Source organism: Rhinoraja longicauda, chromosome 7 (genome assembly GCF_053455715.1).
Source record: "Rhinoraja longicauda isolate Sanriku21f chromosome 7, sRhiLon1.1, whole genome shotgun sequence".
NCBI lineage: Eukaryota > Metazoa > Chordata > Chondrichthyes > Rajiformes > Arhynchobatidae > Rhinoraja > Rhinoraja longicauda.
In genome coordinates this window covers 44327113-44342776 of record NC_135959.1, presented here as the reverse complement: position 1 = coordinate 44342776, position 15664 = coordinate 44327113, and the positions used below count along the sequence as shown (strand labels likewise).

General features: G+C 41.4%; 1 protein-coding gene across 1 annotated transcript in view; it reads left to right on the top strand.

Moving 5' to 3' along the window:
* nup58 (nucleoporin 58) overlaps positions 1–9789 on the top strand; it is a 67538-nt gene extending 57749 nt beyond the window's left edge. The window contains exons 16-17 of the transcript XR_013547471.1: positions 5808–5910; positions 9762–9789. The gene's annotated coding sequence lies outside the window, so the exon portion shown is untranslated. The remainder of the gene's footprint in view (positions 1–5807; positions 5911–9761) is intronic.
* The last annotated feature ends 5875 nt before the right edge of the window (positions 9790–15664 follow it).

Below are 15664 nucleotides of genomic sequence, written 5' to 3'. Positions count from 1 at the left end.
TCCAGGTGCTCTGGTTTCCACTCACATCCTAAAGATGTGTGGTTTTGTATGTTAATTGGCTCTCTGTAAATTGTCCCCAGTGTGTTGGGAGTGGATGAGAAAGTGAGATAACATAGAACCAGTGTGAAAAGGACACAAAGTGCTAGAGTAACTCAGCGGGTCAGGCAGCACTTCAGGAGAACACAAAGAGGCGACGTTTCAGGTCGGGACCTTTCTTCTGTTTCGACCCAAAACGTCACCCATCCATGTTCTCCAGAGATACAGCCTAACCTGCTGAATTATTCCAGCACTTTGTGTCTTTTTCCGTAACCCAACATATGCAGTTCCTTGTTTCTACATAGAACTAGTGTGAACGGTTGATCAATGGTCGGCAATAACTCAATGGGCCAAAGAGCTTATTTCCTTGCTGTATCTTTAAAATAAATGTTCCACCATTGAAGATGGTCCCTGTGGGGTACTAATATCCAGTGGCTCTCAGGCTACTTGGCAATGGCAATGGCAGGGCAAAAGTTTTCTTGTTAAAAAAAATCCATGTTCATACTACACTTTAGTTTGTCTCAGTGTCCATTAGGGGGCAAGCTTGTCATTTGCAGACACACTCGAGTTGCTTGGAGTAGATGGGAAAAACGTTAGCACCTCCTTTCCTACCAGGACTCGCATCCTTACAGCAATAATTACAAATGATCGCAGGTGTTGAGATTTGGGACCAATCTTTGATCGGAATTGGTGAGAATAAAATGTTAGTCAAGCAGAGGACAACATTTCAATTACAGTACTCCTAGCATGCAGTCTTAAGAAAGGCCCTGACCCAAACCCAAAACATCACCTTTTCATGTTCTCCAGTAATGCCAGTCTGAAGAAGGGTCCCAACCCAAAGAGTTGTCTAAGCATAAATAAACACAAAGTGCTAGAGTAACTCAGCAGGTCAGGCAGCATCTCCTGAGAAAAAGGAGTTGGTAACGTGTCGGGTCACTTCTTCATACTGAAAAAGGGTCCCGACCCAAAACATCACCTATCCTTTTTCTCCGGAGATGCTGCCTGACCTGCTGAGTTAGTCCAGCACTCCAACACATGGATAGGTGACATAGAAGCAAAGAACTGCAGATAGATGCTGGATTATGCCAAAGAAAGACACAAAGTGTTGAAGTAACTCAGCGGGTCAGGCAGCATCACCAGAGAAAAAGGATAGGTGGCGTTTCGGGTTGGGACCCTTCTTCAGTCTGAAGAAGACGTAGGCCTAAGGACCTGTTCCAGTGCTGTACTGTTCTATGTATTTCCTTCTAAAGTATAGAGCCAACTGTGAAGTAATTAAGTTGTGAAGTAAAAGCTTCCAAAATTCTAAGATCTAGTCGGGCATTAAATCTTGGCTGAATTTCAGTGTGGTACAGAGGAAGTCTGGGTTATTGAGGTGCCATCTACCAATTAACATTTTGATATAGTAGCTCTCTTGGAGTGAGTGACTAGAAGTTAGAGATACAGTGTAGAAACAGGCCCTTCGGCCCACTGATACCGCGCTGATCAGCGATCACCCCATACACTAGCACGATCCTACACACGAAGGACAATTTTACTGAAGCCAATTAAACTACAAACTCGCACGTCTTTGGGATGCGGGAGGAAACCCCACGCAGTCACGGGGAGAACGTGCAAACTCCGTACAAACAGCACTCGTAGTCAGGACCGAACCCGGGTCTCTGGCGCTGTAAGGCAGCAACTCTACTGCTGCGCCACTGTGCTGCTTGAGTGGATGTAAAATATTCCACAGCACAATTCAGAAAACACCCGATGCTCTGACCAGCATTTATATCTCAATCAACACGAGTGAAATAGTTCAATTGATCACTTACCTTATTACAATTTGCACGACCTTGCTTTGAACACGTTTGCTGCTATTTTCTTACATTAAAACTTTGCTGGCACTTGAAAACTCGTTAATTGACTATGAGGCACTTTGGTTTATCCAATAAATGTCAGCGCACCTTATTAACTGAAGAAAGGTCCCGACCCGAAACGTCGCCTATCTATATCCTCCAGAGATGTGCCTGACCCGCAGTGTTAGTCCAGCATCTCTGTGTTTTACTGTGTATTGACTGTTGTGTTTGGGAGAAGATGGAAAGAGGCTGCATTCAACACTGCTCAAAAGGACTTGAACCACAGGTTTTTGCCAAGATTTCTGTTTGATCTGTTGCTTTTGTAAAGGTGAGTTTCACTATTTGAAAATGGACTTTAAGAAATATAACGCTATTGGAGATGCTGAATATTAAACAGATGAGAAGGGTGATGTGGTCGGCATGGACTCAGTGGGCTGAAGGGCCTGTTTCCATGCTGCATGTCTAAACAAGAAAGAACATCTAGCTTAGTTTAGAAATACACTGTGAAAACAGGCCCTTCGGCCCACCGAGCCAACACCAACCATCGATCACCTATACTATGCCCTACACACCCGGGGCAATTTGCAGAAGCCAATTAACGTATAAGCAAACCCGCATGTCTTTGGGATGTGGGAGGAAAACAGAGGATCCAGAGAAAACCCACACGGTCACAGGGAGAATGTACAAACTCTACTCAGATGGCACCCGAGGTCAGGATAGAACCCAGGTCTCTTAGCATTGTGAGGCAGCAGCTCTCCCACTGCGCCACTGCCACCTATTATCTAGAATGATAAAATCATCAGTCTTTGTGATATACTGCAGGCTTTTTGATCCATCGTGCTTTTATTGTTCCCTGACACAGGTTGAACATTTTTCTCTCTCCAACTTTCCATTTTTTTCAATTATTATTCATAAATCCTATTTTGGGGATTTTTAGCTTTAGGTTTATAATTGTCATGTGTACTGAGGTAAAGTGAAGAGTTTTGTTTTATATGCTATCCAAACAGATCAGATAATACTATACATAAAAAAACAAGCCAAACTTAAGTGCAATAGGTAGAGAAAAGGGCAAGATACAGAATGCAGAATATAGTTCTCTGCATTGTAGCACAACAGTCCCAGGAACAAAGTCCAATGTCCGTAATGGAGTAGAGGTAAATTGCATTGTACCCATGATACAGGAGCAGAATTAGGCCAATTGGCCCATCGAATCTGCTTTGCCATTCATTCATGGCTGATCTACCTTTCCCTCTCAACCACATTCTCCTGCCTTCTCATAACGTTTAACACCCTTACTAATCAAAAATCTATCAATCTCTACTTTAAAAATAGCCAATAACTTGACCTCCATAGCCGTCTGTGGCAATCAATTCCGTAGATTCACCACCCTCTGGCTGAATAAGGAATTCCTCCTCATCTCCATTCTAAAGGTACGTCCTTTAATTCTGAGGCTGTGCCCTCTGGTCCTAGACTCTCCCACTGCTAGAAACGCCCTCTCCGCATCCACTATTTAGGCCTTTCATTATTTGGCATGTTTCAACATGATCCCTGGCTTATGTCAGCAAGCAAACTAAATCTGGCAATTAGATGTATGTTTATTTTTTTATAGGTGATAATGACTGAGGGAGGAATGTTATCCAAATAAAAGGGAGAGTGCAGAGAAGATTTATGAGGATGTTGCCAAGACCTGACGGCCTGAGCTATTGGAAGAGGTTGGGCAGACTTGGGCTATATTCCTTGGAGTGCACGAAGCTGTGGGTGATCTTATAGAGGTGTACAAGATCATGAGAGGAATAGAAAGGGTGAATAACAGAGTTCTTTACCCAGAGTAGGGAAACCGAACCATAGGACATAGGTTTAAGGTGAGAGAAATTTGTTAATAGAAACCAGAAGTACAACTTTTTGAAAGGTGCAGTGGTAGAGTTGCAGCCTCACAGCGGTAGAGTTGCAGCCGCACAGTGCTAGAGACCTGGGTTCTATCTTGACCTTGGGTGCTATCTGTGCGGAGTTTGTACCTTTTCCCTGTGTTTAGAGTTCTAGTTTAGAGATACAGCACGGAAACAAGTCCTTCGGCCCATCGAGTCTGCACTAACCAGCGATCCCCACACACCAACACTATCCCACACACTAGGGACAATTTTATACATACACCAAGCCAATTAATCTGTATATCTTTAGAGTGGGGGAGGAAACCGAAGATCTCGGTGAAAACCCACGCAGTCATGGGGAGAACGTACAAATTCTGTACAGACAGCACCCATAGTCAGGATCGAACCCGGGTCTCTGGCGCTGTAAGGCAACAACTCTACCGTTGCGCCACCATACTGCCCTGTGGCGGTGGGTTTTCCCTGTGAGCTCCGGTTTCCTCCCACGTCCCAAAGATGTGCGGGTTTATAAGTTAATTGGCTGCTGTAAATTGCCCCCAGTATGTAGGACATAGAACTGGTGTACAGGTGATTGATGGTTGGCGTGGACTCGGTGGGCCGAAGTGCCCATGGTGATGGGTATATGGAATAAGCTGCCAGAGGAAGTAGTTAAGGCAGGTACTATAACAAAATTTAAAAGACATTTGGGCAGGTACATGGATAGGGAAGATTTAGAGGGATATGGGCCAAACACAAGCATATGGGAATAGGTGAGGCATGTTGAGCAAGTTGGGCCGGAGGGCCTGTTTCCGTGCTGTCTGACTCTACGACTCTATGAGAGCTCTCTTCAATACATTCAATTAGATTGTTTTTCAAAGATTCACTTTAATCACAGACTCTGGAAGATGGCACTCTAGTTTATTACATTATCCACAGGATGGACTTACCAACAATCCAGTCATCCCGTGGGACTGTAGTCAGTTAAGCCGGCAATATGTGCTGACATCTTGGCACATCGCTCAGAATAGCAGTCTGAAGAAGGGTCCTGACCCGAAACCTCACCCGTCCTTTTTCTCCAGAGATGCTGCCTGACCTGCTGAGTTACTCCAGTACTTTGTATCAATCTTTGCTCAGATTGGCAATTTATAAACTCAGAATGAATGAATGATACTTTCTTATCACATGTGACATGTCACAGTGAAATTCTTTATTTTACATACCATACACAAAGTATGCAATGAGTTGCCACGTAAAGGGCACCGACAAAGTTACAAGTGTTCAATGTAGTCCCCAATGGTCCCTCTTTGTTCTCTTGGGGGCCCCCACAGGCCGGGTTCCTCATTGAATCAAAACAATCAACTGAATCAAACCCTGAAAAATGTCCACATATATATATATATATATATATATATATGATTTTCAAACTTTCAAGTGGAGAATTCTCTTTAAAAATTTACATTATTTGGGAAGACTAATCAATTATTAAGTAATTCCCTGAGTTTCTTGTTCTGAACTTCCTGTCCTTTCTACTCCAAAGACGTACGGGTTTGTAGGCTAATTGGCTTGGTATAAGTGTAAATTGTCTCTAGGGTGTGTAGGGAAGCATTAGAGTGCGGGGATCACTGGTCGGCCGAAGTGCCTGTTTCCGTGCTGTTTCTCTAAACTAAACGAATGATGAGAACTGGTACTCATATATATGCGTTCAGGATCTAAAATAATGATGTCAAATAGTTATGCGGGTTCAATTAATGACTAAAACAGTCAGGTCACTGGTGAAACTGATACTCAATTACGGAATGATGAGAAGAGGCCAAAAAGAATATGTGTTCAAAAACCAAAATAATTTATTAATAGTGTCAAATAGTTATGCAGGTTCAATCAATGATTAAACCAATCTGCTCACTGGTGAATTTGGTTAATTACAGAAATTATGAGAACTGGTACTCAAAAATATATATTCAGGACTCAAAATAATGTGTTAATAATAGCAATTAGTTATGTGGGTTCAGTTAATGATTAAAATAATCAGTTCACAAGTGAAATTAATTTATCCAAATTATTACTCTTTCAGAAAAGGTTGTGTGCTTTCAACTGTAGAAATTTGCCACGAGAAACAACGGCTTTTGAGCTCCAGTTTTTGAAAACATTTGTTAATCACTCTTCAGCAAATCAAAGTAAGCATATTTCCGTTATCTTTCTTTTCCTTGATGCTCCAGGTACAGGAAAAAGTTGGAGGGCTATTGGGCCAAATGCAGGCAAAAATGCCAATATGCCAACTTGGTTGCCACGGACAAGATGGGCCCCAAATTACTTTTGCCATGCTATATTGCTCTGTGATTCTCTGACTCTATCTCATTTTAGTATGTTTTAAATCAAGCACCATATAATGACATTTTCTAAATTCACAGAATCGAGATAACGCTTGATGTTTTCAGAATTAACCAGAGAATTGAGCTTTCTGTGTGCATGTATGTGATGCCCCTTTAGATTACCAGAGTCAGCAATCTACACTTCAATCCTTCCCACCCGGACCCCGTCAAAGCAGGTTACCAGGTGCAGAACACTAAATTATTTTTAAATATGTCACTGCTCTCTGTGTTTTATGCCTGTACTCACCTGGGCATCTGTACCAAAGGAATAGAAAATATTCTTGAACAATGATTTTAAGTTTAGCGTCAATCTCTTAATTGTTTACTTCATTGAATTAGGTTAAGTTGAATTAGGATTTACAGTAAACTACTTTGCAGGTATAGCATGGATTTAGATTTCCTATCACACAGTAGAAAAATCATGTCTTATAGGCACGATTTCTCAAAATCTACCACCATCCAAAATTGGATTAGCTGAAGCAAAAACATGTTAGTTTAGTTTATTATTGTCAAGTGTACTGAGGGCGGCACGGTGGCACAGTGGTAGAGTTGCTGCCTTACAGCGCCAGAGACCCGGATTCGATCCTGACTATGGGTGCTGTCTGTACGGAGTTTGTACGTTCTCCCTGTGGCTATGTGGGTTTTCTCTCCACACTCCAAAGACGTGCAGGTTTGTAGGCTAATTGACTTCTGTAAATTGTAAATTGTAAATTGTAAATTGTCCCTAGTGTGTAGGCTAGTGCTAGTGTACGGGAAGATTGCTGGTCGGTGCAGACTCGGTGGGCCGAAGGACCTGTTTCCACACTGTATCTCTAAAGTCTAAAGTACAGTGAAATGGTTTTGTTTGTGTGCTATACAGTCAATAAAAAGAGTATGCATGAATACTATCAAGCTGTCTACAGGTTCAATGGTGCTTTGTTGTCACATGTACCGAGATACAGTGAAATTCAGTTCAGTAAAAGTACTATCTTAGTTAAGTACAAGTGAATGGGAATAATACAGAGAGACTGTATACAAGAGTCGCCATGTTTAGGCACCATTTTTCATGATTCAAGTCCAAGTTAAACAGTACACAAAGGATAAAAGTACAGCATTTAGTGTAAGATATAACATTGTAGTTGGAAAAAGTCTAATTAAGGACTTCAGTGAGGTGGATGGGAGGTCAGACACAAAGGTGATTGGAAGGGCAAAAGTTGACTTTTATGATTGTTTTACTTTGCATTCAAACACTACCACTATATTCTGCAATCGTGCCTTAGAATAGTTTTCCTGTTAGAGCACAATTAATTAAAGCAGCCACGTTGATGATGTTAATTTGCTGACCCAGGAGGAAAGATCAAATGGCTGTGGGAATACAGGCTTCAGTTCATTAGCAATGAGACAGGGCGTCAGTAAATCATTCAGCAGGGCTCAGTCCATAGCTGAACAGATCTTGCATGGTAGACGGTTTTGTGAGTTCTTCCAGATGAGATCTATGAGCCATTGATCTCTGACACGTTGGTCTGTCAAACGTCTGGTGTGAAGGAGATGATAAAAATTGAGGTGACGAGTAGGGAATTCAGATCTTTGAACTCTAACACATTTTAGATTATTATTCAACGTGAATGAGCCATTAATACAACAACTGTCAATTAATTGAATTACTTGCGAATAGCTCAAAAGAAGTAAAATTGTCCTCTTTTACGGGAAAAAAAAGGGTGTGAAACATCAGCGAGCAAACCGTGATTGCAATACTGAAGGCATGATTGATCAAACACCTTACAAATGAAAGAATTTCCGGAAAAAACTAAACATATGCTAAATAGACCCATTTAAAATATTAATATTACAAAGACTGGGTGTGGTTGGGTACAATTTTATGAAATTGCTGAAACAAATTTTATCTGGAAAGTTAAACCAGTTGTGAGTTTAAATGATGGTGATCTTGAATATGAAATTGTTTATTTTTAATATCTAAAATTTATATTCTTTAGAGGTATTAATTAAGAAAATGAATATAATTTAATAAGCCATGAATGAATGGTGGATTAGACGATGAGCAGACTGGCCTAATTCTGCTCTATGTCATGGTATCATGGTATTAATGAGGATATTGATGTCTATCTGGGAGGTTCAATGAGTGAAAGAGTTTTGAGATCCACATATTTCGTTGGCCAAGTAACTTATTTAAAGCCCTTACAGATAAAAGTCTCCAATGTGGCATAGTTTATTTAGACTTTCGGAAAGATTTTATTAAAATTCAGTATGAACGTCTTTTAATTAAAATAAATCCAATGAGAATGATGGAAAGTAGAAAACTGATTAAGATAAAAGAATAATCATAACTATAAACACAGAGTAATAGCATTGAAAAGACCACACTGAACTTTGTTGTGCGTGATTCTGGTTACCGAGTGTAAAAATCATTGAAAGGACATAGAGAAAAGTAACTAGACTAATCTAAACTAGATAGAGAATGAACTGTAATACAATATTTGAGTTCATTGTGGAATTAGATATTAAATGGTAGAGTTAAGCTAAGAGGCAAATATTAAACTATCCTAAGAGAGTTTAGTCAAGAAGTATAAACATAAAAAGATGTATGTAATATATCATTGATGATTTTTATGATGTAAAAATCAGGTTAACAGTGAATAATACTGAAAGTGAAAGCGTATCAGTGCATAGCAAATTTAAACTAATAAGGCTATGAATTTGGTCATGTACAGAGTGGACATTGAGGGCTAAATGTTTGCGCAACATTTAGACATCCGAATTTATTCTTTTTTATGTGCTATTAATTCCTACAAAGTAGCACTAATATAAATTTTACCATAAGATGACATAAAATCTTCCAAAATGACAATAGATTTTACTGCATCAAAAAAATATCATTTAGTGAAAATCATAAATCAGGATTAAACAATATAGATTTTGATCTATACCGTTTTTCATTTGATAGTCAAACATTTTCTTTTCATTTTTGAGATCTGCCAATCATTATCTAATTTTGCTGGGAAATGAATTGGAGATGGATAATTGACAAACTAGTAACAATTGTTAGAAGAATCCTTTTAACTTTCATTTTTCCCCCCTTTTAGAAGTTCACGTATTGTTAATATTATTATAAAATAACTAGCAGTTTAATTGGGTTATTGAAATGTCTGTTGTAAAAGGCAGTGTCGACTATCACCACAACAATAACCCAACTAATCTTTGTTTATTTAATTAAATAATTTCTTTATTAAAGACCTATTTTTTTTAGTGCTAAATACACAAACTAATTCATTAGCAGCGCTGATTAGTCACTGATTAGTTACGGTCATTTAGTAGTCACCTCAAATAGGGTTTAGTAGTCATTAAGCCCTACCTACTAATTAAAGTTTAATTACTACTAGAGATAGACACAAAATGCTGGAGTAACTCTGGGTCAGGCAGCATTTCTGGAGAACATGGATCTCTGAAGAAGGGTCCTGACCCATAACGTCACCTATCTATTTTCTCCAGAGATGCTGCCTGACCCGCTGAGTTACTCCAGCACTTTGCATCTATCTTTACTATAAACTAGCAACTTTAGTTCTTTCTTATTATATTTAATTACGACTAATTAATTTCTTAATTTGTTGGTGGCCACAGCTTCACAATCATTAAAAGCTTTTTTCACAACTTGTGATTAGGGCGACACCAGATGGAAAACTTTGTGGCTGCTATCAAATGACTCAAGGTATGTGTTTTTTCAGCTTATGGGCTCTCATCTTTAAGGTATTGATGCAGGAAAAAAAGCAACGAGGGTTGTGCCCCAGTAACTGTGGAGGTCAGACACGCTCCGTAAGTAAGCAAGAAGCTGGTGTCCAGGGAGCGTGGAAGCCATAATCATTCAGGAAATCTTGTTGGTGAGGTGTAGTTGCTGAAATTTGTTGTTGCATTTTGTTGAAATTCAACAGTTATGATGTTATGATGTTCTCTCTGCCTTCTCAGGAAAAACAAGCTGACATCAGGCCCCAGCTACAGATCACTGCTTTAACATGTCAATCCCAGTTAGGATTTTCCTTTTCCACGCCGGCAGAGCCTTCTCCAACAAACTGTGGTTTTTGTGCTCCATCGTTTAGTTCTAAGAATTCTCTATGTGCTCATTAAAGATGTGCGTGCAAAAGATTAATTGCTGTTCATTCGCTAATTAACTAGTTACAACATCCTACAAGATCATCAAAACAAATAGGTTAGAAACAAGGAACTGCAGATGCTGGTTTACCAAGGAGAGACACAAATTGCTGGAGTAAATCAGCGGGTCAGGCAGCATCTCTGGAGGACATGACGATTCAGGTCGGGCCCCGTCTTCAGACTGATTGCAGGGGTGGGGGAAAAGAAAGCTAAAAGAAAGGAGGGGCAGGACAAAGCGTGGCAAGTCATAAATTAATCAGTTCGAAGGCAACAGTAGATTGATTTGAAATTAAGTACAGACTGAAACGTAGTAATTACTGGATAAAAAGTATTCTGTTTTAATTGCACAATTCACGCATCTTCTTTCCTAATCTCACAACCTTTTGTCTCCTTTTCATCTCTGGCCTTTATCCACCCATCTGCCAGTCAAACCTCTCTCACCTGTATTCAGAAATTCATAAGTTGTAGGAACAGCTTTGGGCCATTCGGCCCATCAAGTCTACTCTGCCATTCAATCATGGCTGATCTATCTCTCCCTCTCAACCCCATTCTCCTGCCTTCTCCCCATAACACCTGACACCCGTATTAATCAAGAATCTATCAACCTCCACCTTAAAAATATCCATTGATTTGGTCGCCACGGCCTTCTGTGACAATGAATTCCACCTATCACTGAATCTGAAGTCTGAAGAAGGGTCCCTTTTTCTCCAAAGATGTTGCTTGACCCGCTGAGTTACTCTAGCGCTTTGTGTCTATCTTCGGTATAAACCAGCATCTGGAGTTCCTCTCTATACACCTATCCACCTACCTGAGTGGGATAGAAGTCAGCAATGGGCAATAGTGACTGAGAACCCTCACTTGCTGTTGTTGTTAAAATTGGAAAGAATGCAGAGAAGATGTACGAGGATGTTGCCAGGACTTGAGAACCTGAGCTATAGGGAGTGGTTGGGCAGGTCAGGACTGTATTCTTTGGTGAATTGGGCCATTCGGCCCATCAAGTCTACTCCATCATTCCATCGTGGCTGATCTATCTCTCCCTCCTAAGCCCATTCTCCTGCCTTCCCATAACCTCTGACCACCTGTACTAATCAAGAATCTATCTAACTCTGCCTTAAAAATATCCACTGATTTGGCCTTTACTTTGCCTTCTGTGGCAAAGAATTCCACAGATTCACCACCCTCTGACTAAAAATAAGGGAGTCAAAAGGTATATGGGGAGAAGGCAGGAGAATGGGGTTGAGAGGGTAAAATAGATCAACCATGATCAAACGTCGGAGCAGACTCGATGGGCCGAATGGTCCAATTCTGTTCCTGTGTCTTATGGTCTAAGAATAAAGTATATTTTCTTAACAAAAATGCATGGTCTGTTCAGCGAGTATTATTATTTTAATTATGAATTAGTTATTTTTTTAGTAGTTTATCTGACACACCTCAGCTCAGCTGGTTTCGGTTCCCAGTAGGTTAGTTAGAATGACAGGCACAGGATGTCTTTTTTCACTGCACCATCTCAGTGGAATAGGCATGTATAATCTCCTCCATATGTTAATTCAAAATGCCGGTAGAATAGCAGAGGTGTAATCTTGCTTAAATTGCACAGGTCATCGTGTCAGCTACAACCACTTTAGCAGCGCCCTCATTTATAAATTAGAGGGTTCCAGGTTTAAATCCCATTCCTGCATCTTGTGCACTTGGCTCTGCTTTGTTCTGTACCTTCCATTACCCCCAGTTTCTCCCTCCCTGACTCTCAGTCTGATGAAGGGTCTCGACCCGAAACATCACCTATTCCCTTTCTCCAGAGATGCTGCCTGAACTGCTGAGTTACTCCAGCATTTTGTGTCTATCTTCTTGCGCACATAATCCCAAACTGGGTCTCAACAGTGAGAGAGTGGTGGAGCTACTGCCTTTCACTGACTCGTTAAACTGAGACCCTGGCGCCAAATCTCTTGGGTGAATGTAAAAGATGCCGTCAAAGAGGAGAAAGGCACTTTATCCCTTGTGTCCTGGGCAATGTATCCATCAATCAATATTTCTGCAAAAATGTAAAAATAAAATTTAAACCTCTTTAAAAATATATCTTGTGCAAACAGCGATGAAACTAGATGGTTTAAATGAGAGACTGGATGCTGTTGAATTGGCAAATTGCAATGTTAATTAGCTATGTTTGTTGTAATTATGTAGTCTTACCTTCTGCTCTGTTTATTAGGCAATTAGCATGTACATTTGAGGGGGAGCTGCAGTTTGTGCCTGGAACATGCAGAGGAGCTAAATTCAACCTAGAAACTCACATATCATAGTGTCTACCTCATTGGAGACCCTCTGACTATAAGGTCAAAAGGGATAAGATAGGAGTAGAATTGGGCCATTCGGTCCATCAAGTTTACTCCGCCATTCAATCATAGAAACATAGAAAATAGTTGCAGGAGGAGGCCATTCGGCCCTTTGAGCCAGCACCGCCATTCATTATGATCATGGCTGATCGTCCACAATCAGTAACCCGTGCCTGCCTTCTCCCCATATCTGTTGATTCCACTAGCCCCTAGAGCTGTATCTAACTCTCTCTTAAATCCATCCAGTGATTTGGCCTCTGTGGCAGAGAATTCCACAAATTCACAACTCTCTGGGTGAAAAAGTTCCTTCTCACCTCAGTTTTAAATGGCCTCCCCTTTATTCTAAGGCTGTGGCCCCTGGTTCTGGATTCACCCAACATTGGGAACATTTTTTCTGCATCTAGCTTGTCCAGTCTTTTTATAATTTTATATGTTTCTATAAGATCCCCTCTCATCCTTCTAAACTCCAGTGAATTAATGCAAGCCTAGTCTTTTCAATCTTTCCTCATATGACAGTCACGCCATCCCAGGGATCAATCTCGTGAACCTACGCTGCACTGCCTCAATTACAAGGATGTCCTTCCTCAAATTAGGAGACCAAAACTTTACACAATACTCCAGATATGGTCTTACCAGGGCCCTATACAACTATACAATCATGGCTGATCTTTCTCTCCCTCCGAACCCCATTCTCCTGCCTTCTCCCCATAACCTCTGACTGCTGTAAATCCTATCTATGTTTAATTGGCTAGGCCAGGCGATCGTTTCGCTGAACACCTTTCCTCAGCCTGCCTTGGCCTACACAATCTCCCAGTTGCCAAACACTTTAATTCCCATTCCCATACTGACCTTTCTGCCCTGGGCCTCCTTCACTGTCAGAGTGAAGCCACACACAAATTGGAGGAACAGCACCTCATATTTCGCTTGGGCAATACAAGTAACCCTTGCATGCCCTCTCTTTCCGTCCCTCCCGCACACTAGTTGTCGTACCAATTTAACTGTCGTCCCGTTGCGTTTCACTGTCTGTATAACTCGTTATCACCTACCCCACAGCCAACAATGGGCCATTGTGGACTCCACCTTTCCTTAATCATAGTTGGTTTTTCATTCATTTGTTATATGTACCTATGTCTCTCATTTCCCTTTTCCCTGACTCTGTCTGAAGATGGGTCTCAAACTAAAATGTCACCCATTCCTTTTCTCCAGAGATGTTGCTGTTCCTGCTGAGTTACTCCAGTTTTTTGTGTCTATCTTTGGTGTAAACCAACATCTAAGGTTCCTACCTACATATTTTAATCGGAATTTACTAGACCTTATCTTTCATTAAACGCTATTCACGTTATTCCCACTCTACATCAATGGGGTCTGTGTGGAAAGGGTACCAGCTTTCAGGTTCCTGGGTACGCACATCGCAGAGGATCTCACCTGGTCTACCAACACCATCACCACAGTAAAGAAGGCACAGCAGAGACTCCACTTCCTGAGGATCCTCAGGAAAACCAACCTGCAGGAGAAGCTCATGTTGTCCTTCTATCGCTGCTCCATCGAGAGTGTGCTGGCATACTGTATAACCACATGGTATGCCAGCTGCTCAGAAAAGGACAGGAAGGCCCTTCAGAGGGTCATCACGACGGCCCAGAAAATCATCGGCTGCTCACTGCCCTCCCTGGAGCACCTGTTCAGCCTACGCTGCCTCAGTAGAGCAGGCAAAATAATAAAAGATCCATCCCACCCCGGCCACCGTCTGTTTGTTCATCTGCCCTCTGGTCGACGTTTCAGGTCGATAAAATCCCGAACAAACAGACTTAAGAACAGTTTTTACCCCAGGGCCATACGAGAACTGAACACTACCTTTGCACTAGGCAACACTAAAAAATCTTTGTACTTAACATAATTGTATTTAATTGTATTTATGTATTTATTTGTTTTTGCATTTATTGCATATATGTTTGTACGCACCGTCAGGATTGGCTATTTTTTAATTTCGTTGTACTCGTTGCAATGACAATAAATGAATATTATTATTATTATTATTATTTATCATGTATATGTAAACTGTGCACAGCTCGATTCACTTCGGTACAGTGAACCTCTGTGTCTAGCTCCACCATCCCATCTCCACCTCCACCATCCCATCTCCACCCCCACCCTGACTACATCTGTGCCCCTTTTTACTTTCCTAATCGGTTTCTACCTATTGCCTACCAACAACAAACCGATCCCCCCCCCCTTACCCTCCTCTTCCCCTATCCAGCTCTATCAGCTCCTCTACTAACCAGACTAGTGTCCTTCTACTACTGGACATTGAGGGGCAGAGTCGGGTGGGGACACCCCTCAAACAAGCAAAGGGATATCACCCCAAGAGGGGCATGTGAGTGGCAATGGTGTTTTGTTTATAGTAGTGAGTATGCCACTATTTAATGTATATAAAATGTATGAAGAGATTTTGTAAAGTTTTTGTTTTGCATGTATTTTTTATTCTGAATAAAGTTGATTTTTTTGAAAAAGATGAAAGACCTAGCCTGCCCAGCCTCCCCCTATAGCTCAGACCCTCAGGTTTTGGCAACATCCTTGTAAATCTTCTATGCATTCTTATGTATAAGAAAATAACTGCAGATGCTGGTTCAAATCGATTTATTCACAAAATGCTGGAGTAACTCAGCAGGTCAGGCAGCATCTCGGGAGAGAAGGAATGGGTGACGTTTCGGGTCGAGACCCTTCTTCAGACTGATGTCGGGGGTGGGACAAAGGAAGGATATAGGTGGAGACAGGAAGATAGAGGGAGATCTGGGAAGGAGGATGGGAAGGGAGGGACAGAGGAGCTATCTGAAGTTGGAGAAGTCGACGTTCATACCACCGGGCCGCAAACTGCCCAGGCGAAATATGAGGTGCTGCTCCTCCAATTTCCGGCGGGCCTCACTATGGCACTGGAGGAGGCCCATGACAGAGAGGTCAGACTGGGAATGGGAGGGGGAGTTAAAGTGCTGGGCCACCGGGAGATCAGTTGCGTTAATGCGGACCGAGCGCAGGTGTTCAGCGAAGCGATCGCCGAGCCTGCGCTTGGTTTCGCCGATATAAATAAGTTGACATCT